The sequence below is a fragment of the Mauremys mutica genome, chromosome 23 (genome assembly GCF_020497125.1).
Source record: "Mauremys mutica isolate MM-2020 ecotype Southern chromosome 23, ASM2049712v1, whole genome shotgun sequence".
Lineage (NCBI taxonomy): Eukaryota > Metazoa > Chordata > Testudines > Geoemydidae > Mauremys > Mauremys mutica.
Window position 1 is genome coordinate 10646252 of NC_059094.1, and position 27390 is coordinate 10673641.

Here is a 27390-nt window from a genome sequence, read left to right on the forward strand (position 1 = left end):
TTTCATGTTCTCTGTGTATATATCTTCCTAGTGTATTTTCCGCTGCATGCATCCAATGAAGTGGGTTTCAGCCCACAAAAGCTTTTGCTCAAATAAATTTGTTAGTCTCTAAGGTGCCACAAGTACTCCTCCTCCTCCTCCTCACCACTTCACACACTCACTTCATCAATTCAATCTATGCCTTAGCACCTAGCAGCCTGAAACAGCTCTTTCCGTTCACCTTTGTCTCTGGCAGCCAGGAAGTGCTAACAGAACCCTGGCCAGGCCAGGAATGCAATGAGTTTCCCCAATTTGACACATTCCTCAATTTTAGAATGTGTATTCAGTCTGTGCTACTATCCCAAGGTAGGGGAGACTATAATCTTACCCACACCGGGGCTGGAACTGTGTCTGAACAAGCAGTTGCTAGCAGAGCTTTAAACATGGTTCAACTATATAGCCAGAACTCCTTTTGGTCAGAGAATCATGCCCTAGGCTACCAATACTTAAAGCATTCCATTCCAGCACTGTTTAGACAGGAAAGAAAAGAAAAAAGAAAAAAAACTGTCCACAATGACCAGGGCGACCGTGCCAGAACTTTGTTTGCCAGGGGCGGCTCTAGGCATTTTGCGCCCCCCAAGCACGGCAGGCAGGTTGCCTTCGGTGGCTTGTCTGCGGGAGGTCCCCGGTCCCGCGGCTTCGGTGGACCTCCAAAGCCACGGACCAGCAGACCCTCCGCAGGCACACCTGTGGAAGGTCCTCCGAAGCTGCGGGAGCAGCAGACCCTCCGCAGGCAAGCCGCCGAAGGCAGCCTGCCTGCCGCCCTCGCGGCGCCGGCAAAGCATCCCCCGCGGTTTGCCGCCCCAAGCACGCGCTTGGCATGCTGGGGCCTGGAGCCGCCCCTGTTGTTTGCACAACCATGTTCTCACCATAGTGTGGATAGTGCCTGTCCTAAGCCCACCAGTCAGCACGCACAGACCCGGATGCAGCAGGCCATATTAAACGTCTTTGTTTAAAACCTCCTGGCACTTCCAGCCAACAGAGTCCATTAGCATTAAAATATAAAACAAACTCCTAGCTCCATGTCATACGGCCGTCCTGGAACTTCTGAAGACAGCTTCACGATAATTCCATCCGCAAGGACTAGAATGAATGCTACACACTTCTACCTATCAGAGGTAATTTTAGCTGCTTTACAAACTCCTTAACCAAAAAAACAGATCCAGCACTTTCACCTCAGAGTGCAAATCTTCAGCTGGATGGTGGAGGGCATTTGTAGGCCAAGTCACCGTACCTGCTGTCTCAGTAAGCCTTACAGAAAAGGGAAGTCAGGAGAGGAATGGAAACAGACACTTCAGTGCTACTTTCACCACAGCACAGTCAGATTATAGCAACCCTCCAACCACCCAGGGATTTCAATTTCATTTCCTTTTCAAGGATGTTCGCCAGAGGCTGAGCTCATTGAGCTTTGCTTACTCCAAGGTGCATACTTGTGCTTGGAATATTAATCCTTTCAGTCCCCTGCCCCCGCTGGATGCTCCAAGAACATCTGTCTCAAAGCCTGACAGAGCACTGGGAACGAGGATTCTCCCTAGTGTAGCTCTAAAGCCAAATTCTTCTAGTTATTACAGAACAGGTATAATAAAAACAGTCATATTAGGGAAATGGAATGTGATCTTATTAGAGCAAGAAGCAGCGGAGTCAGGATTCCTAGATTCTATTCCTGGCTCTGTCACTCAACTGCATGATCTGGAAGTGGTCACTTGACATAGAATCTCAGGGTGGGAAGGGACCTCAGGAAGTATCTAGTCCAACCCCCTGCTCAAAGCAGGACCAATCCCCAGACAGATTTTTGCCCCAGATCCCTAAATGGCCCCCTCAAGGATTGAACTCAGAACCCTGGGTTTAGCAGGCCAATGCTCAAACCACAGAGCTATCCTCCCCACCCCCCGTATCTGTAGCCCTCAGAAGGAGGCTGGATATTCTTGTTATCCACATAAACGTTAAAGTCCTTTTTAGAATCCTGTTACGGGCCTCAATGGCAATCTGTGGAAATGGATTCCACAAGGTGAATTGTGTTTAAGGAGTTTCCTTTTCTCAGTTCTGAATACACCATCTTCCAATTTTATCGGAAGTCCCTTGTTGTGTTATGAGATGGGGAAACAGACGTGCTGTCTTCCTTCCCTATATCATTTGTTATTTTGTATACTTCTAGCAAGGAGTATGGGGAATAAAAAGGAAGAATTGAAAGTATTAGTACACAAGCTAAATAATTATTTAATTGGCATCACAGACACTTTGTGGGATAAGTCTCATGACTGGAATATTGGTATAGAGGGGTACAGCTTGAAAGGCCAATATAATACATGTTATATTACATGTTAAGCCACTAGTTTCCATACAGATTTAACATTCTGATAATTGGCTCCCCATGCAAATAGAATAATAAATATCACTTGACACCAGCAGCATAGCTACCAGTGGGTGTGGCACAGAAGAGGAAAATAATGAAGATTATAAAGTGGAAGGGGTTTACAATCTAAATTGTTGCTACTGTTTGGATTTTGTTAGCCTTAGGCAATGTCTACACTTTGCACCTTTTAGCGACACAGCTGTGCGGTTCCAGCCGTGCTGCTAAAAGGTGCACAGTGTAGCCGCTCTTTGTCAGCAGGGGAAAGCTCTCCTGCCAACAAAATAATCCACTCCCAAAGAGAGGCAGTAGCTTTGCTGGAAGGAGAGTTCTCCCACAGACAAAGTGTTGTTCACACCAGCACTTTTTGTCAGTAAAACTCTCGTTGTTCCATGAGGGAGGGGGGTTCACATCTCTGAACGACAACAAAAGTTTTACCCACAAAAGTGAGGTGTAGACAAAGCCTTATTTTCACTATACAGCCAAGACAGGCCTTAGAGAAACTAGTTAACAACCTTTCACTAGGAGATAAGTTGTGCAGGACTCTCTCTCAACATACTGTAGTTCAGCAGTGCTGGATGGTATATTAACTAAATAAGCCACATACACACTGCATGCACATTCTCATGTACAATTCCATTTCAAACAAAAATCAGATTCCCCTCCTTCCTGACAAAAATATGACCTTTTGGATTTGCATGTGGTGTTTTTTTTTTGTAAGAAACATTTGCAGTATGCAGTAGTTTGAAAGTCCAGGTGTTTCAGTTCACTGCACAAGCTATATTTAACAAAGCCTCAACATAAAAAGCAGTCAACACAGTCAAAAGGAAAGCATGGCACAGAATTAAACCTTAAGTTTCTCATCACCAAACTAAGTAATCTTAACTCTAGACTATTTTATTCAGCTCTCAATGTTGCAAGATTTATGGGCAGCTTTGACTCTCTTAGCTAGTTTTGCTGTTGGGGTTTTTGTTAGTTTTTAAGTACCTTTTGGAAGCGTGTTTAAGAATTTGGTGCTGTGAACTGTGACAGACTAACCACCCTGGAAGTGGAAGTCCTGCATTTACCCACAAAACAGATGCAGCATGGACAATAGTGCAAGTTTCCCCACGCTGCTATTTAAATCTCTTCTAGGAGCGACCCTCTCCAGGAGCAAGAGATACTTTAGTTTCCAAATTAATTTACCCCTTTGTCTCTCTGCTTGTAAGTCTCCAATTGCTGTGATAATTGTACGATGCAGACACCTGCACAAGAGAAACAGCCTGATACCCCACTTCATGTCTCAGAGACTTTTAAAGAGCTGCCAGTGGCAAGTGATCCATTTGGACAGCAGCACAGATCTGCATATATAGCTTCTGAAAGATAGACATCAACCTGGATTGCATTTGAACTAGTGATGTACACATGAAAGGCTTTTATGAATCCTTGGCAATCCAGAACCAATACATCCTTTCCAACCAATATGTTTGAAACTGTTTTTTTAACCTGTGGTAAAAGGATCGTTTAAGTCACAGACAAAAGTGATTTCTGGTGTCCTTCTCCGATAGCCTACAAGAAACTTCAGGACAACCACACAAACAAATTTCCAAGTCACCTGACCTGCTACTGCTTTCCCTAAAAGATTGCTGTAGAAGTACCTGCAGTTAACAGGTTATTACATGTCCAAAAATAAAGATGGCATTAAGACCACATTCTTAAAGTACTACTTTAAGTGGTGAGAAGACAAACTGTCTGTAAGCAGAAATTTTTAGGAAGGAAAAATATTTCACAATGGACTAGATTTTAGCTTCCTCAGCAGACAGCTTAAAACTATATGAACAATGAAAACACATACACCACAATACTCAAACAAAACCCTTTATACCACAAAATTATGTTTTGCAAAATGATAATTCCATAAATTAGAGGAACATAAAACAGATGGAATGAACAAATTGGTAGCCTGACAGCAAGGATCAGTGATTAGCACCCAAACTGGACCACAGCCTCAAGCAGCAGAAGAAAACCTGGTTAATTAATATATTGAGGTTTATTTAAGATGCAGTCTACTATTTGACGAGTTCTGTCTGTAACTATAAAACTGCTACACAAACTAATCTGTTAGGCCTTGTAGAACATGTGAACAACTACTACCCCAAAATACTATGACATTTCTAGTGTTCTGAAGCAAGGTATTTCATTGGTTTCATCTACATCCTGAAAGCTTATGGTATGCCAAAGGGAAGGGAAAGAGAAAGACTCTGTATAGTTTTTACATAATGATTCCATTCAGAAGCCCAGTTATCCTACTGTCATCCTCTCTCTTCTGTGCTGTGGCACTTAGTGAAATGAACCAGCCACTTCTGATTGCCAGTGACTGCCTGGTTGTATTCTTAACACCAGGAAATAAATATTTCAGTGAAGCTTATTTTCCTGAAATCTAAGTTGTGTCTTCCATGCCTCCCCTCTTCCAAAGAGCATGAATTCACACAGCCATCTCCAGAGGTCAAGGGAGTCTGAAATCAGAAATGACATCATTGTTGCTTAGGAGGTGCCTCTGGGAAATGGAGTGTTAAGTTAGCAAGTCTCAAGAGTGCAGTTATGAACTGATATTTTTCTTAACATGGGCTCCACCTCTGAAAGGCAAGAACCCAGCTCTGCACCAGACAATGGTTTGTATATATTAATAAATACAGGAATAGTAAGCATGAAGGAGCATTGCATACGAGCAGTAAATACCTAGAACTCAATTCACGTTCATAAATCAGTAGAAGGGAAAAGTTACTAACTGTACCCATTCTTCTGTTCTACAAAAATTCAAAACACCAAGTAGTGTCTGGAAAGTTGTTGTTTGTGGGGTTTTTAAAGAAATTTATTTACAAAGATGAGCCACAACATGAAGATTTCCTCACATCTCGTCAATTGCTGGAAATGGGTCATTTTCCTTACCACTACAAACAGTTCTTTTTCTCTCCTGCTGATAATAGCTCATCTTAACTGATCACTCTCCCTATAGTGTGTATGGTAACACCCACTGTTTCATGTTCTCCGTGTGTGTATATATATCTTCCTACTGTATTTTCCACTATAATGCATCCGATGAAGTGGGCTGTAGCCCACGAAAGCTTATGCTCAAATAAATTTGTTAGTCTCTACGGTGCCACAAGTACTCCTGTTCTTTTTGCGGATACAGACTAACATGGCTGCTACTCTGAAACATGAAGATTGTAACATTTCAGATTCAAACCTGAACATCATTATCCAGCCAGCTAACATACTGGTTCTTGTATGTCATTTTTCCATTAATAATAGTATTCCAATTTTCATGCACAAACAATGCAGATTTCAGTCAAACAGCACAAGATTTGTAAGAATTTTCTTGGAACTTAAAATTCCATATTTTAAATATTCAATTGCATGTATAATAATTTGTCCTTATGCCACACCTTTTGGAGAATTTTAAAATGGTTTACAAACCCATCACACCACAGTCTGCTGCTACCTCTAAGGTGAGTGGAATAAATAGCCCTGTAAAAGCGTAAAACAGCACAACAGGTAGTGAACATGAAATGTCATCTCTAGTTCAGACTTCAGGGGGATTTTAAGTAAACAACATTTATTCAGGATACTGGATCTTCAGTGACAAGTGATCAGGCCTTTGATTTTGTATCTCCTCTGAAAGATGGCAACTACAGGTGTACAGTCCCCTAGCATCACTGAAAAAGAAGATCACCACCTAGTAAGATACCATATTACATCCGAAGAAGTGGGCTGTAGCCCACGAAAGCTTATGCTCAAATAAATGTGTTAGTCTCTAAGGTGCCACAAATACTCCTGTTCTTTTTACAGATAAACATGGCTGCTACTCTGAAACATATTACTTCCTGTAGCACCTACCTGTTTCTGTTAGGTCCCGCATCAAATCACTGACCTAGCCTGACCTGTTTAGTGTATAGTCTGGCCTAATCATATCACAGCACCAAGTATCATGGACGCATTTTATATACAATACATATATTGATGCCTGTTTACAAGACTTCAGTAGATGGGCTGATGTGTAATTCATGGGTGTGACATCACATTTGTGAATTATGAGACTGAACCAGACAATGCGGCCAAAGGCTTTGTCTAGGTCTTGTCTACACTGGCAAGTTATTCAGGAGTACGGTCAGGTGTGAATTCAAAGTGCTAGAGCTATTGCGGAATAGGAGTATCCACACACAGGGTGCTATTCCAGAATAGCTATGTTGGTCAGTTTCCCCTTGTAGACAAGCCCCTAGACTGGGAGTTAAAGATGAGATGTTAGTTCATGTTTGCTGGCTTGTTCTAATTAAAACCTTCCAAAATGCTAGTCAAGCCAAGGCAAATTGTACTTCAGTGTGCACTAAACTGGTCAAGTTAAGGTCTACAGGGGCCTAGGCTTTAACTTGACCAGTTTAGCACACGCTAATGTACAGTTTGCCTTCACTTGACTGGCATTGTTGAAGATGTTAGATGGAGCTACCGAACACAAACAATACAACTTTAAATCCTAGTTCAAAGAAAGCCAAAGTTACCAAGACCCACCCCAGGAGGAAACATCGAACAGACAGCATGACAGACCTCAGCACATGTGCCCAATTACACACACTTTTTTCTACATAAGCCATGAGGTAATTGTGACACTGCACCTCATATTCTTCATAGTGACATTATTCTGAGATGGTTATAGCATAATAATGATGCATTTTATGCAAGATGGGTCATCTGAGATGTCATTGGAAAAGTTATGATTTGCTGAAGATGATTTGTATGCATGTACCATTTTTGTATCTGAAGTTATGAATATTGACTCTGTATCTGTACTTCAAATGTATTTACACCTGGGTAACGCCCACTAGACAAGATGCTTTCAGTCTAGATAGTGGGTGGGGAAGGGCCTATTCAGGGCATTAGGTCATTAGTAAAAACAATCAGCCTTAGGAGAAGCTTATCCCCGACTTGGTGAGCCCTCCAGAAACCACTACAGACAGCCTGTAAGTAATGGCTGTTATGACTCTACAATGAAATGTGACCAGACCACATGTCTCTGGACTCCATCTTGGGATGTCAGTATTTTTCCACAAACCGGTCTGGGAACCAAGCTTGGAAACAAAGGGTTCCTGCCATATGCTAAAGCTATATAAGGCAGGGAGTGACATCACCTGGGGTTCTTCACTCCCCACACAAGACTCGTGGAAACACCTGAGGAACGAAGACTGAACTGGGGGAAGTGCTAGACCCAGGCTAACGGGTTTTCTAGCCTGTGTATGAAACACCTGGGGATTCCAAGTTGCAAAACAAGTGTAGTTTGTGCCTTAAGAACGTACATGTCTGCCTGTATCATCAGTTAGGGTGAGAATCTGCTATTCATTTCCAGTCTATAACTGTATTATTTTGTTTTCGGCCAGACTAAGTTAAACAGAGAGAGGCTGTCAGGGAATCAACTTCTTCATTAGTTTTCATCTACTTTTGAATATAGCACTGGGTCCATGGCAGCTTTACTAGTCCAAAGGAGTTTTTAGCCTGTGAAACAGCAAAGGCCACTTTCACAATTCCCCAGGAGACCAAAGGCTGCATCTCATTAGCAAAATATCAGTTTTTAATGGTCACACACTTTTGAAATGGTACAAGCAGCCACAATATTGACTTACCCATGTATCTGCCTTGGTATATGAAAAGAGATGGCTTGTTTGGATTCACCAGAAGGAAAACCTCCAGCTTACAGCTGAACTCAGCCTACAATTACGTGGGGAACATCCACAGGAAGCGTTTTTGATTGAGAGTTGCATATATCCTTTGGGCTAGTACCGTTCACTCCTGCACTACAATGTTCACTCAAAGTGTACATAATAATAGGGCTGTGAATTTACTAACCACTCTAGCCTCAGTTCTGTGGTTTCCATTTTTGTTAAACTCTCAGTGAAAACAGAGGGGTTAGGTGTATGTTCTAGTGCTGTGGTAGTGCCAGTATAGTTATGACTTGAGAGGAAATTTCATTTGAAACCACTCTTTCCAAATTGAAACTGTTCCACTCTTATTTTCAAGCAACATGAGGGTGGATTGTTTTGCCTTTTTTTTTTGGTTTTTTAAATGTGGCAAGAGTTACTTCAGCCATTTGAGTCACCAGAGCATTAAGAGTAAGTTGTGTCTCTCCTGCACCTGCTCAATGCATCTCAGATCATGCAGAACGGAAAGCCTGCAGATCTAGTAAGGAGAACAGAGAAGCAGGTTGCCCCTTTAAGACTCTAGCCGTGCTACTGACTTTTGTTGAGCATTAACATGGTTGACTCCAGAAGTTCACGTCCAGATACACTATGGATAATAAATGAGTGGCACTGCACCATGTGACATTAACCCACAATTCTCTGCCTCTGGCACCAGCACCTGAGGCAAAATGGGATGCTACCAAGCTAGCCATAGCTGTACAGCATGAGAAGCCAACATGGCCACTCTAAGAAAAGAGCTACTGTGTGGACAAACTGAGCCTCATGTCAGCTGTACCTATATCAGAAAAGCACAGAAGACCCTGGTTACACTTAACAGGGTTCTATTCCTAGTATATTCCTGTCGGTCTTGGCTACCTCTCTTCTTAAGCAACAAAGTATTGAGACCAGAAGAGAATCATAGAATATCAGGGTTGGAAGGGACCTCAGGAGGTCATCTAGTCCAACCCGCTGCTCAAAGCAGGACCAATTCCCAATTAATTCAGCCCAGCCAGGGCTTTGTCAAGCATGACCTTAAAACCTCTAAGGAAGGAGATTCCACCACCTCCATAGGTAACCCATTCCAGCGCTTCAACACCCTCCCAGTGAAAAAGTTTTTCCTAAAATCTAACCTAAACCTCCCCCACTACAACTTGAGTCCATTGCTCCTTGTTCTGTCATCTGGTACCACTGAGAACAGTGGTAGCAGAAGAGAATCCAGAAATGACTGCCATGCTGAGAACACCAAGCTCAGGGGCAAGCTTGCCCCACACCAGATCTGAGGCTCACCTTACCCCATGGCACTCCAGAAGAGTTAAGAGCTCCTTAAGTTGATGGCTGGACCAGTTAATGTTGGGTGTGCACTTGAAACTGAACCTGCAAGTCAGCCACTTGTGCTTTACCTGGAGTATGAAGAGGCTCACCCATTGATTCCATTATTGTGTCCATGACTTCACTCTGGGATGTATAAACCCCAGAGCACACAATCTGATGAGACTCCATGATCTAATGGCTACCCACTCAAGTAAGTACAATGGCACCACAACAAAGTGCCCTCACTTTCTGAAGAGAAGAAAATTCAAACACCAAAAGACAGATCAATGCAGTTACAGCTGTGAATTTGAAATGTACCAAGTCAAAATGCCTCAAGTGAGCTCAGCTATTCCACATAAATCCATGCCTTAATAGTAGCCACACAGTAACCAACTGTTGGGGTCTGTGGGAACATTCATTTTTAATAATTAACGTTGGTGCTTGGAAATGGCCAATAGTTTTGTCACATTAACATAGACCCTATGCAAAAACAAACCCTGGGTACAAGCCAGGGCATGTTAGGCAGGGCCATCCCTAGACATTTTGGTGCCCTGTGCAGCCCCCCCGCGGGGGTGGGGAGGGCGGCTGGCCCCAGGCCTCTGCGGGAGGGGCAGGAGGGAAACCGCCCCCCAGCACAAGCCAGTGGAGCAGGTTGGGGCCGCGTCGCTCCACTTCCCGCCACCCAATGATTGCAGGGCGACTCCGACCCTGCACTCACAGGGCGACAGGAAGTGGAGTGACCCGACCCCAGCCTGCTCCACTCTGCTCCCCTGGCTCTCAGCCTTGGGACTTGGGGGGGAGAGGGGAACTGCCCCCCAGCACTCACCAGCAGGGCAGCTGGGAGCTGGCGGAGCGGAGCGGGCTGGGGTCGGGTTGCTCCACTTCCTGCCACCCGGTGAGTGCAGAGTGCGCCCGAGTCCTGCTGCAGTGCCCTAGGACGTAGCTCATGGGAAAGGGTGGAGTGGGGGTGGGAAGAGGCAGTGCGGGGGCAGAGCAGGGGCGGGGGCTTTGGGGAAGAGGCAGAGTAGAGCCAGCCAGGGGATCAGGCTGGTTGCTGGAGCAGCAGGCAGCTGCGTAGGGCACCAAAGGGCACTAGGAAATTTGGTGCCCCAAATTTCCTGGTGCTCGCTCTACACAGCTGCGTAGTTGGCGTATGGATAAGGACGGCCTTGATGTTAGGGTTTAAACCTCACTACTAAAGCAGAGTTCCAGAACCAAGCTTGGTCGCTCCGTTGTAGTTCTAGCATTCTCCTCACATTGTATCACAATAACTTACAGACAAGGGTGATTAGAGTCAAGTGCTTTACCAATGTCAAAATAGCGCCACACACCACACACACTTAGGACTTGTCTACACTTGAAACACTACAGGGCACAGCTGCAGCTGCGCTGCTTTAGCGCTTCAGCGTACACACTACCTACACTCCCCACCACCTCCCCAAGAGGCAGTAGCTAGGTCAATGGAACAATTCTTCTACACAGGGGCTTGGGTCAGCATAACTACCTCGCTCATTGGTGTGAAAAATCCACACCTGTAGCCAGGTCGAGCTAATCTCCTAGTGTAGACCAACCCTCAGGTGTACTCGTGCACTGCAACCCTTGTGTTAAAGCATCTGAATAAAGAAGGGATGAGTAGAGAAAGGGTATGGACGGAGATCAACACCCTCAGAGTTTAACAGATTTCGGGTCTGACTACACTCCATTCCAGGGGTCTGACTGCTGCACCAGCAGACACATCCAAGCCCGCTTTGATCTAGCTAGACCAAAGTGAGCTCAAGTAAGAGCAGCAGTGAAGTGGCGGCAGCATGGACATCAGCCCAGGCTAGGTGCTCAAGAACACACCCAGGGTCCTGGGTGGACTTGTACAGCCTATGTTGTGGTCTGTGCTGCTAGGGCTTCGTTACTACTGTTCCTCAAGCTAGTTTTGCACTAGCTAGCTCGAGTATGTCTACATATGCCCCCCACCCACCCCCCACCCCAGCTGCAGTTCAGACATACTCTTAGTGAACAAGATTGCTACCAAAATCCACACGGTGCAGCCACTGGGGATGTGCAATAGTGCAAATAACCCCAAAGAAGGAACACATTTCCTCTAACGAGAGTTTATTTGTGGTTGTCAGTTCTGTGACCTAAATACAGCTGAAGCAGTAAGACTTTAAATGCCAGAGTTTAGCCATTCAGCCTGAAGTCTGACACTCCTTATAGCTGTTCTGATCTTATGCAGATGAGTCTTTCAGACTGCACTGCACTGCTGAGCAGTTAGTTTTAGGAAACCACCCAAATCCCCTGCTATTTAGAACTGGAGAAAAACAGTTCCGTTCTCATACTCCCTCTACAGGCTTCGCAGAAGCCACTGATATGCTTCCACAGCCATATGGGCTCCAATGATATTGATGCACAAAAAAAGAGCTACGATCATTTGAAGTGCCACTAGAAACAGTGTTTATTACATCTTATTACACCTTCTTCATTCTTTCATGCTGCCAGCCATGACGACACCGGGATGCCTCACAATTTAAAAGTGAGAATACAAATTACAAAATCTGCTTATATGACTAGTTCAGTAAACCATGACTGCCCCTTTTCTGCTACACAAAGGGTCGTCCACCTTAGCGATTAGTCAAAAGTCTGATTGAACAAGCAAGCCGTACACCATTACCCTTTAGGCAGGTAAACTGGTATGGACCAAGTGAGCTGGTTCAACACGTAAGGACTGATCTATCAAGAATGCCCTGCCACCAGACCTGCAAGGTGAAACCTCAGAAGCCACTTTCAAAAGTGCCCAGCAAATTAACCATTGAGATGGGATATGGGAAAGAGTCACTCTCTACAACAGATTTTTATTTCCAAGGTCCCAGTTACATTAGTGGGCTGTGTCCCCAGACCAAATTAAAACCTGGTTCAGCAGAGTCTGTTCAAACAAGCCCAAATCAAGTTTTGAAAATGCAACAGGGTTGTGTTACAGCCATATAAAGTCTAGAAGATTTAGTATCACTTAAACAGGAAAGACCCATATTGAGGAACTACTACCTTGTAACTGGACCAGGGAAAACGTCTAACATAAACATTCAGATTCCCCAGCTGTAAAATGAGGATAATGATCCGGACATCCTTTGTAAAGAGCTTTGAGATCTACAGATGAGAAGCACTATAGAAGAGTTAAGTTAGAGTGTAAGCTTTCTGGGGCAAGGACCATCTTTTTGTTATGTCTGTACAGCACCTAGCACAATAGGGCCCTGGTCCATGACTCGGGCTCCTAGGTGCTCCAATAAAACAAATAATATATTTATATACACTTAAGAGCCTCCTTAAGGGATACAGTATTGACATTTTGCTGCATGAGTCTGGAAGTCAGGACTTCTGGGCTCTAGTCCCAGATCTTCCCCTGCGTGACCTTGGATGAAGTCACTTTATTTATCTGAGAATATGATTCCTGTTTTTACTTAACCACCTCATAAGGTAATTGTAGAGTGAGCTATATAGTGCTTAGCGATCCTGAGAAGAGTAATTAATTCAAACCCAAATTCGGCAAAGTAATCTTAAAGAAATGAGGGGATTAAAACTATAGCTCAGCTTTTTAACTTGCTGTCTGTTCTCCTATACACGATTCTTCAATAGGCCTTTTATTCTCCTTGAATACTGTGTCCTTGGACACAAGACCAACAGCAGGTTCATAATAAAATAATAATAATAATAATAAAAGAGCACAACTGACCCATACAAGTTCTCTGTAGCAAACTTATCAACAAGGCTGAAATCTGCTCAGCAAACAAGGTCATTTTATATACGCCCAGGGGCGGGGAGCGGGAACGGTTAAATGTACCCCTCCCTCACAAAATAATTTTAAAACCAGAAAGCTCAAGATACCATTAAGATCTTAGGTAGGGATTTGAACCACATCAATAAAACTTTAATACTTTAAAATGCATAAGGTATTGGAAAAAAATGATCATTTTCCTCTCAGATTAAATAGTTAAGATTTGGTTTAGGACATAAACTAAGTTTTTCCTAATGTGTGCTTAACATCAGTCCATATACCCATATTTAGGCACCTAAATAAGTGGCCTGATTTTCTGAGTTTCCAAGCATCCAAAACTTCAAGGAGATCTGCAACTGACTATGGAAATTAAGACATTTATTTAGCTGTCTAAATATTGATACATACCTTACTTCAGAAAACCAAATCTGAAAATTCTGATCAGTGTGTGGGCCCATAAGAGGAAAGCTGAAGTCATACTATGATGCACAGTTATTAACTGTTGGGTAAGTAAATTCATTTTGCATAAGTGAAGTGAAAGCAGGGAGCAGTCCTTCAGAAATCAAGCCCTGTTTTTCACCACCTCCTTGTTTACTTTTTAGAAGAGGAGTCAACAGAAGGTAAGAGAGAGTTCAATTTAAGAAGGGGTGCGAATATTCCCTGGAGCGCGGCATGAGCCAGTTTTTAAAGAGATTTACCGGCTGCTGCAGTGACACATTTTATACGACTCATACTCACTTTCTATTTCGGTGCTCTACATTATTAGATGCTTTAGTGATGGCCACAAAAAGCCACACAATTGGCTCTGGATGACACTTCTAGACTCTCCATCCCCTGAACACCATGTTCTACGAGGGCTCAGAGCTGTGACTACCTGATTTTGATGGCAGGCACAACTGGTACGGCATGCAGTGAGACTTGACAACGGCGCCGGCTCGCCAAGCAATTTGAATAAACTCTGCTAGTCGAGCAGACGGCTAATCTGTCATCTCCATCTCATTTGCTCTCTCACAACATTTAGGCACCAAGTGCAATTTCTTACTCCCACACACCGAGTCAGATTGTCCTCCCCCAAAGAGTACAGATTGTCAAGATGGAACGTCTGGACTTTTACAGCACACATGGGCCCCTGATGGCTTTTTATGGAGAACTCAGAGCATGGATTAGCTCAGAATATTTAGATGTAGTATCTCTTATAATGAGGGACTGAAGCTGGATCGAGGCTGGGCCTTGAAGGAGTTATTTGCTTCATGAATCCCCTGTACAAATTCTCTAATCTCACAGCAACCTTTTAAATTAGGTATTTATTTCCCCATTTTACAAATGGCGAAACTGAGGCACAACAGGTTTTAAGTAACTTGCTCCAGGTCACAGGAGTCCAATGACAGACAGCATTAGGGCTTGTCTACACACAGAACTCTTCCCAAATACCAGTGTGTGTGGATGCTCTTATTCTGGCATAAGCCTGCCTTTTTCTTGTTTAGCTTAACCCACCGAGGGAACTGGTCTCAACCCTCTACCCCACACACATGGTTGAGCAATCCTGGCTGCAGGGCAGTAAAAACTACAGTGCCTATTATCCAGGAGTAATTTACAGTCAGTTAGCTAACACGCATTCAGTGTTGATGTAAAAACACACTTTTGGCAATGAAGACAAAGCCCCAGTCTGTGCTAGTCTTAAAAAAACAACAGGTTACAAACATAAATGAACATGCCCCCCTACAAGAGAGAGTTTTGCCTCATAGCAAACACCTGTTTGCCTGTTCTATGCCTGCATCACAGATATTCCTTCAGCATAAAACCAACTGTGAACAAGTTTACTACTTAAAACAAAACTGAGGGAAGGGCCAGGAGGACAGAACCAAAATACGAAGTGGCCTGGAGGAATTAGAGCAGCAGGAATCAGGTTCAGTGCCAACAGACAGATATGTGCAAGCCAGGTAATTACAGACCAGGGAAGCCTTACTTAATTTATTGGGTAAATGTGTTTAAAAAGTCATTTAAAACAGAGCTGTAAGTCACACTGCACTGAGCATGATTTACCTCTAGCTGTCCCAAAGCGGGGAAGGGATTGGTGTAGGGGAGGGGTGTCCAGGTGAGGATTTCTAGCTTAAAGGGGCCCCCCTAAGAAAACCTGTAAACACCACAGATATTAATCCCGGATCAGCAGCCCTTGCCAGCTTCCTCATTCACTCTTTTCTTGTAGCCAGAGAGTTCAATCGCTCACTGTAATGCCATGTTTTTTAGATCCTCGTTGTCTTACAATGAGGCAGTTTTGATCCAGTGGATAAGGCACCGGAAGAAGTGTCAGGATCGGGATTCTGGTAAAATGGAGACAGTGCTTACCCACCTTTGTGAGGAGTGTTGAGACAAGTGCAATAAAAGTACTGTTAAATACCTGTGAGAATGCAAACACTTTCTAGAGACTTGTCTACAATTCCAGCAGTGCAGCTGCACCACTGTAGCACTTAGTGAAGGTGCTACCTACACTCAGAGGCGGCTCTACAAATTTGGCCGCCCCAAGCAGTCATGCCCGGGAGGCGCCCCCGAGCCGCGGGAGCAGCGGACCTCCCGCGGGCATGACTGCGGAGGGTCCGCTGGTCGCGCGGCTCGGCTGAACCTCCCGCAGCTGTGGGCGGTTCGCTGGTCCGGCAGCTCCGGTTGAGCTGCCGCAGGCATGCCTGCGGGAGGTCCAGCCGAGCCGCGGGACCAGTGAACCGTCCGCAGTCATGCCTGCGGGAGGTCCACTGGAGCCGCGGGCCGAGCGTCCCCTCCGCAGTCATGCCTGCGGCAGGTCCGCTGCTCCTGGGGCTCCGGTGGACCTCCCGCAGGCATGACTGCGGCAGGTCCGCCGGCCCAGCCTGCCGCCCCCCCGGGAAAGGGCCGCCCCACGCGGCTGCTTGCCCCGCTGGGCTCTGGAGCCGGCCCTGCCTACACTGACTGGAGTGCTTCTCCCATCGACGGAGCACTGTCTACACCAGGGGTTAGGTTGGTGTAACTATATTGCTCAGGGGGGTGGATTTTCCATTTATACCAACATAAATTGGTAGTCTAGAGCAAGCCTCAGAAATTCCTACCACACCCTAGGCTTTAAATTTCTTCCTGACAGAATCTGGTGATTCCTCTGCGTGCCTCAAGGCCTAATAAGAGAGGAATTCTAATTCCACCAGTCCTACCATCTCCCCTGTGGTTCATTCCCGTTTGATGAGATTGCCAGTGTCAAGAATCTATCTATGATCTGGACTGGGCTAATTAAGCACAATATACTGAAATATGTGCAATGAAAAGCCACTGAAGTGAAGAGCCAGGGTTCATTAGATAGCATCTCCAAATCCCAGTTCTACAGCCAAATCTAACAGGTAGACTAGATGGACACCCACTGCACAGAAACCCTGTTTCACTTCCAGCAAAGCATTTCTACATCAGGGGGTGGAGGTAGAAAGCATACCTGCCAGATCCTATCTACATTAGCAAAACTGCTTTGTTAAGGGATCATTTTATAACACAGTAATTTTCCAACCATAACAACACATCTTAGACTTCCATGTAGGCAGATCAAACAATATTATAATTTTACTAATCATCCAATCTTTATCATGGTTATAAGACAGCCCTGAACGGTAACTTGGGCCCATCTACTCTGGCAAGACCGTACTGTTGTAACTAGACTGAGTGGAACGTTGTGCTATAATATAATCCAAACCCCCATCACTCCAGAGCAACTCTTACTCAGGCTATGGCTATATTACATTGGTGCAATGTAGTGTACAATGGCTCACTGCATTGGTGCTGCTGCACCACTAGCACTGCTAGTGCAGACACACTAAGCCAATAGGAGTGAGCTCTCCCGTAGACTTAATTACTCCAGTCCCTGCGACAGTAGCTCTCCTACCGACATAGCACTGTCCACACCTGCACTTAGGTCGGTGTAACTTACGTCACTCAGGGGGGTGGCTTATTCACACCACTGAGAGCTTGTCTACACTGCAAAGTTGTCCACAAAACCTTTGTCTTTCACAGGTACTTTAAAAAGCGCCCCCCCCCCCCCGCAAAAGACAAAAGTTTTGCCAACGCAAGTGGCAGTGTGAACGCGGCTTTGTCAGCAAGAGCGGTCCATAAAAGCTAGAACTGAAATTGGGAAAAGTAGGAGATCCAACAGTCCTATGTTAAGGTTACAGTAGCATATTAGCCACAGCTGGGAGCAGCTCATGTCCAGCCACAGGTTCTTTATATCTAAGTACTTACGTGCTCCCATCCGTTTAGTCTGAGAATAGTAAAGGGGGAAACATGTGACTGCAAGATTTTGCAGCTCATGTTTTTCAACGGCAGGTTCCTTCAATCCATCCAAACGGATCATGAATTTTAAAAGACTAACACGGCTGCTACTCTGAAACCATGAATTTTAAGCAATCCACAAGGAGCAGCTTGCTACCATCACCAATCAAAACAGTTTCCATTAACTTCCTTACTCTATGCTTCTCCACTTGCAAAGCAGTTTATGTCCTTGTAGAACCAAGAAAATTTGCCAGCCCAAGCACAAACGACTTGTACCATGCCGATTCATAATGAAAAACAATGATATTTTACTTGCCAGTCAGATGATTGCCAGCCCTTTACTATGCTGATTCATAATGAGACACAATGATTTTTACTTGCCCGTCAAAATAATATCACGCACCTTGGATGAGTGGGCGAGTAAAAGTTTGCAAAGCAATCTTATCACTTTCAGTCCGCAACCTGAAATCTAACCACGTTGCTAAGACACCATCTGTGCTGAATTCACACAATGTTTGAACAACACTCTGCTAGAAAGGTGCAAACATGATTTCCCTGGCCAGTATAAATAAGGTCAAATGGGGATTTACAATATGGCTCATTGCAGATCAGCCCTGTTGATACTAGCCAACAAAAGTGTTCGCCTCTTTTTATCCTGAAATATTTTTCCAAACGGATCTGGCTAGCACACTTGGAATTGAGTACAGATGGGGCCCAATAAACATCACTCCTTTTTAAATGAAGTTTTCAGAGTCTGCAAATAAAAATGTAGACAGTCTGGTCTAAACTATGATAAGAAAACAAAGACAATGCTCTATTTATTTGTCACTCAGAGTAACAACAGGAAATTGAAGTAATCCAGGGGCTACGTTTTACCATCAAAAATTCCTTAACAGATTCAGCCTTCCAAAAGGCAAAGGACCTATTGGAAGTGGGAGGCAGTGGGAAGACACATGGGGTGAGAGTGTGGGGAGAAAAACAGTCTGTGAACCACTGTAAGAGACAGCAAACAATGTACCTTTTAAAAACATGTTCAGGAGCCCTCGTACCAACTGCTAAAAGCAAGAGCGATATACCAGTTATACAGTGAGTAGCCAGGGACAGTAGCTTTGTTTCCAAGAGAATATGACTGCAGCTCAGAGACACAGAAAGGATGTAAAGGATGAATGGAAACAGGACCTCAGAAACTAAGGATAAGTCTACACTGCAATAAGAGCCCTGAAACACTGAATCTCAGAGCCCGAGCCATTGACTTTGGGTTTGTAGGGATCAGGCTACATGGCTAAAAGTAGCAATGCAAGCGTTCGGGGTCAGGCTGGAACGGGCTTAGCTCGTTCTTCTCTTTGGGCTTGTCGACACTTACCCAGGTGCAGCAGTACAGCTGCGCTGCTGTAGCGTGTCTAGTGAAGGCATTCTAATCCGATGGAGAGAGCTCTCCCATCGGCTTAATAACGCCACCTCCACGAGAGGCGGTAGCTATGTCCGTGGGAGAAGCTCTCCCACAGACATAGCACTGTCTAAATGGGGAGTTAAGGTCGGTATAACTACGTTGCTCAGGGGTGTGGATTATTCACACCCCTGAGCAACGTAGTTATATTGAAGAAAGTATGTAGTGTAGACCAAGCCGAAGCCTCTGAAACAGCAGAGGATTAAAATGTGAACCAGACACCAGCTTTACTCTTTTTTTTTTTTAAATACACACGTGCGTGAACTATTGCTAATTAAATATGAGAAACTATTGGCACTGGATACAGCCAGGCAGAATGCTGCATACAGACTTCTTACAGACAAGGCTTACTACCACAGGCTCTCTTGAGCAGAGTCAGTCAAACGCATTGCATTATGTATTGCTTTTGGGATATGTGCAAAAGTCAGCCTGCTGTCAGTGAATCCATCCACTCAGACGTTGTAAGTGTAAGCTCAGCAATATTTACCGAGTGCTGCCCTTGGGGAGACATGCAACCATTTAAAAACAACAACCCTAGTGATTAGCCGTGTTTAATCATGAATCATGGTGAAGACCTCAAGACTGAATCCTCCTTGCATTGTCTCATGCAAACATCCAATCCACAGATTTATATTTAACTAGCCCACATTACTAGGGACAAACCACATACACAGAATATCCACACTTTCAGAGTCTGGATTTTTATTATTCCCCTAAAAACTTGCACTTAGGTTTGTTTAAAAGCTTTCTAGCCATTCAAGTTCAGAAGGGACTTCAGAATACTGGAGTCTAGCCTGGTGCACTGATGTTGTAGACAGGCAGACTGAAACAAAGGTCATGCTCTCCCCACCACAACCACTCACTTCACAGAGGTGTTATTGTTGACGTCAAATTTAATCTAGCATCCAATTGCTAACATTGTTAACCATTTCAGAATAGGTCCCTGTATCAAAAACATCTAACTCCCTTCTCCCCAAAATGACTGGAAGCCCTGGGACACCACAATAATGAACATGGCATAATACTATCAGGAATGCACCACGATTTTGATAGGGCATTGCTCAGAAATAAGGCTGCAGGTTTTGAATACCGAATGTTTCAGTCAACTGATTATCTTGATTACTCTGATACACTCGTTACTGTCATTAAAAATTAGGGCCATCTAAGAAATCCTTGACTTCAGAATGTAGTTTGAGGTCTCTGACACTCGATCCAGCAACCGATTTTTTTTTAAGTATCCCTTGAGATTTACAATGATCAAATATAAATAAGAGGCCGAGTAAATTAGACAAAATTGTGATTCATGGAAAATCTTTCAGGATTAGTCAAAAGCCTCCTGATCTATTGCTACTATGTTTGCTAATCTCCACCCGGTCTAAGGAATATCACTCTATATTCTCGAGAGCAGCGATGGGCAACCATCAGGGTAATCTGCTGACAGGCCACGAGACAGTTTGTTTACGTTGACTGTCCGCAGGCCTGGCCGCCCGCAGCTCCCAGTGGCCACAGTTCGCCGTTCCCAGCCAATGGGAGCTGCGGGAAGCAGGGGCCCGTGAGCCGCAGGCTGCCCACCACTGCTCGAGAGTTTACTCGACTATAAAATGCCATGCACACCAGAAGCACTACATACATTTTCCAAGTAATAAAGTAAGTACTGCTCATGCTAATTAGTGGGAAAGCTAGAAATTTCTAGCAGCATTAGGCCAGGTCTACTCTACAAACTTACATCAGTATAACTATATTGCTCAGGAGCAGAGCTGAAGGGAGACAATTGCCCCGAACCTGCACTTTGGGGAGCCCTACGCGTCGATAAAATCATGAGGAGGCAGGCGGGGAGATAAGGCAGGAGGGCGAGCGGGATGAGGAGGCCAACAGGGAGGCGAGCAGCAGGCGGGCATGAGTAGCCCCCCTATCAGACCCTCTCCCTCCCCCCAGCACCTCCTGCCCGCCGGCGGGCCCCGCTGATCAGTGCCTCCCCCTCAGCACCTACTGCCTGCCGCGGATCAGATGTTTCGTGGCGTCAGGAGGCGCTGGGGGGGAGGGGAGGGGAGATGAACGAGGGCTCAGTGTGCTCAAGGGAGGGGGCGGAACTGGGGGGCAAAGAGGCGGGGCTGAGGGAGAGCAGCCCCTGGCAGATTAGAAGTGCTAAACTCGGCAGTCCCGGGCCCTGCACCTCCCTAAGGACGGCCCTGCTCAGGAGTGTGAAAAATCCACACCCGAGTGATGTAGTTATACTGACCTAACCCCTGGGGTAGACAGCACTATATCAATGGGAAAGCTTCTCCGTCAACATAGCTACCATCTCTCATGGAGGAAAGCGCTGCAGCTGCACCACTGCAGCTTTTTAAGCGTAGACCTGCCCTTTGATATTTACATCATGAACGCAGGAACATTTTTGAAACATATCCTTTATAAATGTGACTCTGAGCAGCTACAAATTGGCCATAAAATACTCAAAATACACCGCAATGAACTGGCAGGGAACTCCACCCTCTTGTTAAAGGTTTTGCTGCTATAGAAACTCTGATTAAACGTGCAATGCCATGAATCACTACCTGAAACAGAGGTGCGCCTCAGTGAACAAGGAAGGGCCTGAGAGTGACTGAACAACATTTCATGCATATCAGATCTTAAATCAAATGTTCCCCCATACAAGCTCTGCCAAGAAATGACTGTAGTACAGCAGGGTTGTAGGGGGACTCTCTTGCAGAAAAGCAATAGAGTTTAGCACCTTAATTCGTTTTTTAAGATCTAACAACCAACCCAGGAACAAAAGTGCCTAAAGTCACATGCACCCACGATAATAATGCAGGAAGAGTAAACAATGGGAGTAAATTTCTGTTTGCAAGCACAGTCACCTGGATTGCTAGATCTATAAGGCACTCTCTCAAACCAACTCCTCTGCTGCCTAGCAGCAGCCAGCACAGACACCATTATATTAGGGTGACCAGATGTCCTGTTTTTAAAGGGACAGTCCCATTTTATGGGACTTTTTCTTATATAGGTGCCTATTACCCGCCACCCCCGTCCCGTTTTTTCACAGTTGCTGTCTGGTAACCCTACATTATATTGGTGGGAAACTAGGAGGTCTAGGTTGCTACAGAAACACCACTACTAGCAGGGGCGACTCCAGGCACCAGCGCAGCAAGCACGTGCCGGGGGCGGCAAGCCGTGGGGGGCGGCCTGCTGTCGTGAGGGCAGCAATCAGGCTGCCTTTGGCGGCATGCCTGCGGGAGGTCCACCTGTCCCACGGTTTCAGCGGCGGGTACGCCAAAGGCGCAGGACTGGCATACCTCCCGCAGAAATGCCGCTGAATCTGTGTTACCAGCGGACCTCATGCAGGCATGCCGCCAAAAGCCGCCTGACTGTCATGCTTGGGGCGGCAAAATACACACAGCCGCCCTTGACTACTAGCACCAAGTGTCAACACATCACAATTTCTCTTTCCTACTTAATTCAGGCCATGTCTACACTAGAAAGTTTCACTGTCAGAATCTTTGGTGACACTTAGCTGCCAACATTACTATGTTGGTACAGCACACGTGCACTTGGCTGCTTTTTCCGGCGCCACGCATCCTCACCATAAGAAGCTGTGTCAGCAAAAGACACTGCGCTCTGTCGGTAGGCATTCCAGCATCCCCCACACCACTGTATGCAAAATTGCCTTGAGGGACAGCAGCGCTCTACTACAGGCATGTCTTCAGTGACCATTTGCAATCAAATACGTCTGCTAGTTAATAATTTGCACAACTGCAAACATGAGAAACAGAAATTATAAATTAAACTGGATGATTTTCAATACCTGGTACTAATGATCTTTCCTTTCATACACTGGAAGCCTTTCTGCAGCTATAGTTCAGCCTTGCATGGAGATTAAATTATCAAACAGAAAAAAAAATTAATACAATCTAAACATTTAAGGGTCCTTTACTGCCATGAATCACTCTATAAGAGCTTTGAGCAAAGAACCTTTCCCACCCTGCTAACTGCCAACACAGAATTGCAGACCGGTAACTTTCCAACTCCATTTTGCCATGCCATTTGGGCCAAAAGGTCCACAGAGCACAATACACTTTGGTCCAACCGATGCTCAGCATGGACCAATCAAGCAAGGCAAGGGGTGGGGAGGCAGCACTCACCAAAACTTGCCAGAACAGCAGCAGCAAAGTGGGTTTTAAAAAAAGGTTTAATTTTTCCAGAGACTAATGCTCTCAGATCAGAATAAATCCTTCAGAGGAGATCATCCACAATGCATTTACTAGTTAGAAATGTTAACATAGCCAGTGTTTATGCTAGAATCTTTGTTCTCTCTACCTGTGTTCATTTTAAATGTTTCAATTTGAGGGGCGGGGAAAGAGATGAAATTTCTCTGCGGGTTTTTTTTTCTTTTCACACGGAGATGTTAAGATTGTGCAATAAAAGTTTCACTTTGCAAGAATGTCGCTACAATTAATGAAAACCTAATGGTAAACATGTTCCCATCACGGTATGTCTCATACAGAAAGCCTCCCCACGGCAGAGACTGAAACTATTAAACGAAGATGTGTATCATGACACGGAAAGGATGATCCAAGGGAAGTAGAAAAACCAAGAATGAAACCTGACCAAATATTTAAACTGGAGAATACTAAGAAATATTTTAGAACTAAATACACGGTTATTTCAAGTTTCACAGGGACTTAAGACTTAGAATGTTAATCACTGACATTGTAAAAGCCCATGATACATACTCAGTTTTGTTATTTTCTATTCCAGTGTAAAGGCTCCAACCGAGACTGCACAGCACCTAGATGGGGCCCAAATATATACCGGCAGCTACTCTCTTATTAAGACAGGACAAGAGAGGAAACAAAGGCAGGGGGCAAAGCGACTTGCCTCGCGTCACAGGGTATGTCAGCATCAGAACTATTAATAGAACGCAGGCCTACGGGAGCCTACAGCGTTCTTTTACTTTACTTTCCAAATCTGTGATGTGTTTGCAAAGATTATTTCCTTCCTTATGACAAGTAACAGTCAGCATGGATTTGTCAAAAACAAATTGTGTCAAACCAACTCGATAGCTTTCTTTGACAGGGTAATATCACGGAGTGTGGGGGAGTCAAGGTCTTGCACCCCCGGCTTCCTGCGATTCACCACGACTCTCAGCCAGCCAGTAAAACAGAAGGTTTATTTAGACGACAGGAACACAGTCCAAAACAGGTCTTGCAGAGACAGACAACAGGACCCTCTTTAGTTAGGTCCATCTGGGGACCCCAGGGAGGCACAGCCCTGTTGGTCGGGGCATCCCTCTTTATTTTCCAGCCAGCTCCAAACTGAAACTCTCTTCAGCCATCTCCTTTCTCGCCTTCCCCCAGCTCCTCCCCCAGCCTTTGTGTCCTTTGTCCAGTTTCCCCGGGCAGAGGTGTTACCTGGCCTCCAACCCCCCAGGTTCTCATGTTACATGCTCAGGTATCCTCCCTTCCCCAATGCAGGCAGTCCCAGCAAAACTCCCCTGCAACCACCCCAGGTTAATACTCCCCACTCAGCATTCAAACACCACATCAAGAACATTCCCACTTCGTCACAGGTAACAAGCCTTGTGGATAGAGGGGAAGCGGTAGACATGGTATATCTTGACTTTAGTAAAGCTTTTGATACTGTCTTGCATGACTTTCTCATAAACAAACTAGGGAAATGCAATCTAGATGGAGCTACTATAAGGTGGGTGCAAAACTGGTTGGAAAACTGTTCCCAGAGAGTAGTTATCAGGGGTTCACAGTCATACTGGAAGGGCATAATGAGTGTGGTCCCGCAGGGATCGGTTCTGCATCCAGTTCTGTTCAATATCTTCATCAGTGATTTAGATAATGGCATAGAGAGTGCACTTATAAAATCTGCAGACGATACCAAGCTGGGAGGGGTTGCAAGTGCTTTGGAGGATAGGATTATAATTAAAAACGATATAGACAAACTGGAGAAATAGTCTGAAGTAAATGGGATGAAATTCAATAAGGACAAATGCAAAGTAGTCCATTGTTCCTTCCTAAATCAGTTGCACACATACAAAATGGGCAATGACTGCCTAGGAAGGAGCACTGCAGAAAGGGATCTGCGGGTCATAGCGGACCAGGAGCTAACTATGAGTCAACAGTGTAACACTGTTGCAAAAAAAAGCAAACATCATTCTGGGATGTATTAGCAGGAGACACGAGAAGTAATTCTTCTGCTCCACTCCATGCTGATTAGGCCTCAACTCCAGTTGCGGGCGCCACATTTCAGGAAGGACGTGGACAAATTGGAAAGAGTCCAGAGAAGAGCGACAAAAATGATTAAAGGTCTAGAAAACATGACCTATGAGGGAAGATTGAAAAAAACTGGGTTTGTTCCGTCTGGAAAAGAAAAGACTGAGAGGGGACATGAGAACAGTTTTCAAGTATGTAAACGGTTGTTCCCAAGGAGGAGGAAGAAAAATGGTTTTTCTTAACCTCTGAGATAGGACAAGAAGCAATGGGCTTAAATTGCAGCAAGGGAGGTTTAGGGTGGACATTAGAAAAAACTTCCTAACTGTCAGGGTGATTAAGAACTGGAACAAATTGCCTAGAGGTGTTGTGGAATTTCCATCATTGGAGATTTTTAAGAGCAGGTTAGACAAACACCTGTCAAGGATGGTCTAGACCAGGGGTCGGCAACCTTTCAGAAGTGCTGTGCCGAGTCTTCATTTATTCACTCTAAGATTTTGCGCTCCGGTAATACATTTTAACGTTTTTAGAAGGTCTCTTTCTATAAGTCTATAATATATAACTAAACTATTGTTGTATGTAAAGTAAACAAGGTTTTTTAAAATGTTTAAGAAGCTTCATTTAAAATTAAATTAAAATGCAGAGCCCCCCAGACCAGCAGCCAGGACCTGGGCAGTGTGAGTGCCACTGAAAATCAGCTAGCGTGCCGCCTTCAGCATGCGTGCCATAGGTTGCCTATGCCTGATCTAGATAATACTTAGTCCTGCCACGAGTGAAGGGGACTGGACTAGATGACCTCTCGAGGTCCCTTCCACTTCTATGATTCTATGATTCACTTTCTATAACCAATGACTGGATTGCGCTCATAGGGTCTTTTTCAAGGTATCTTAAAAAGCCGACTAAATATGTCACAGTGATGAAATTCACTGCTTTGTCTGTATTAGTAATTATTGAAGTCCACCAGATATGTTCTGTATAAGCCGCATATTCTCCACAGGGAAGTGGATACTTCAATATTCCAGAATAGCTGTCAGTCTTCACTGAATCCAGTATAGAAAGAGGCCGTCAGGACTGAGATATCAGATATGTACTACCAATGAATGAGCTAATTTTTCCACTTCCTCCTGATACTAGTTATCCTGCATATTCAGCAAAAATAAGTAAGTACATATCAGACAAAAGTAACAGAATAGCACTTCTAAAGTTAATGATAAATTTACTGCAAATCCTGGACTCAGGCCATAAAGAGCAATCAAATTGAGTTAGCAAGTATGAACTTTCCCCAAAGTAAGTCTGCTAGCATCACGTGTTCTGGCCTTTGCTGCCACTCCAGCACAAAGTGCAGAAAGTTAATAAAAAAGCCAGTGGCCTGAAGCCACAGCTAATTTCAAAACTCTACTGTAAAACACTGCTGCCAAGGAAAACATTACATACATTGCTCATTGGGTAATTCCACACAGAAAGCCTGATATTACATATCTAAGGCCTCAATGAACCCACAAGAGAGTTCAGGAATCATGATTAAGCACACCAGCTACACTGGCTTCCTCACCATTTTACTGGCCAATATGCATTGGACCACAATATGCCAGAACCATGTTTGAAACATGTTTCAGCATCTTTTAAAAATATATTTCTAACATGACTGTGACAGTCTGTTATCCCTATGTTCACCCTTTTTACAAAACTATAGTGATATTGTACAAAGTATGCCTTGTGAGGTATCATTTCAAACCTCATAATACGCTGATCATTATTGTCTTGATAAAATATGTGGGTCAACATTGCATGTAAAGTTATAACTGTATAACACTGCTGAGACATGCTCCAAATTTAGAAAAGCAGGCACAAACCAGTTCCTCAGAGACAAAAGGCAAACTGGCATCTCAGCCAAGTGTCAACAAAATCAAATGGACTATCACCTGGTTAAGCAGCCATTCTCTGGAGGAAAAAGGGTGAGAGTGAGAAATGTATATGTTGGCAAAAAAACAGCTGGAAGTTTCCAGTCCCACAGACTTTCCATCACCTGAACCCCAGATAGAGATGATTCTCAAAGAAGAGAATTGCTATAAGGGGAGGAAACTCCCTAGATTATCCGTCCCTTCATCTGTACTCACGGCACAGACAACACTTGAAAGACAAAGGAAGCATCACTGAACTGGGGAGGGATTCTGGCTGAAAGAGCTAGACAGTAAGACTGCTAGAACAGGTGGTGAGAGACCCCCTTTTGCTTTAAATTCACTTAGTTTGTTAAGTTTGGTATTATTTTGCATTTTACCTTTTATTTC

General features: G+C 44.5%; 1 protein-coding gene across 2 annotated transcripts in view; it reads right to left on the reverse strand.

The window, feature by feature from the left end:
- Positions 1-27390, reverse strand: part of PHACTR4 (phosphatase and actin regulator 4) — a 93423-nt gene that overhangs the window by 58449 nt on the left and 7584 nt on the right. The gene's annotated exons all lie outside the window — the stretch shown is intronic.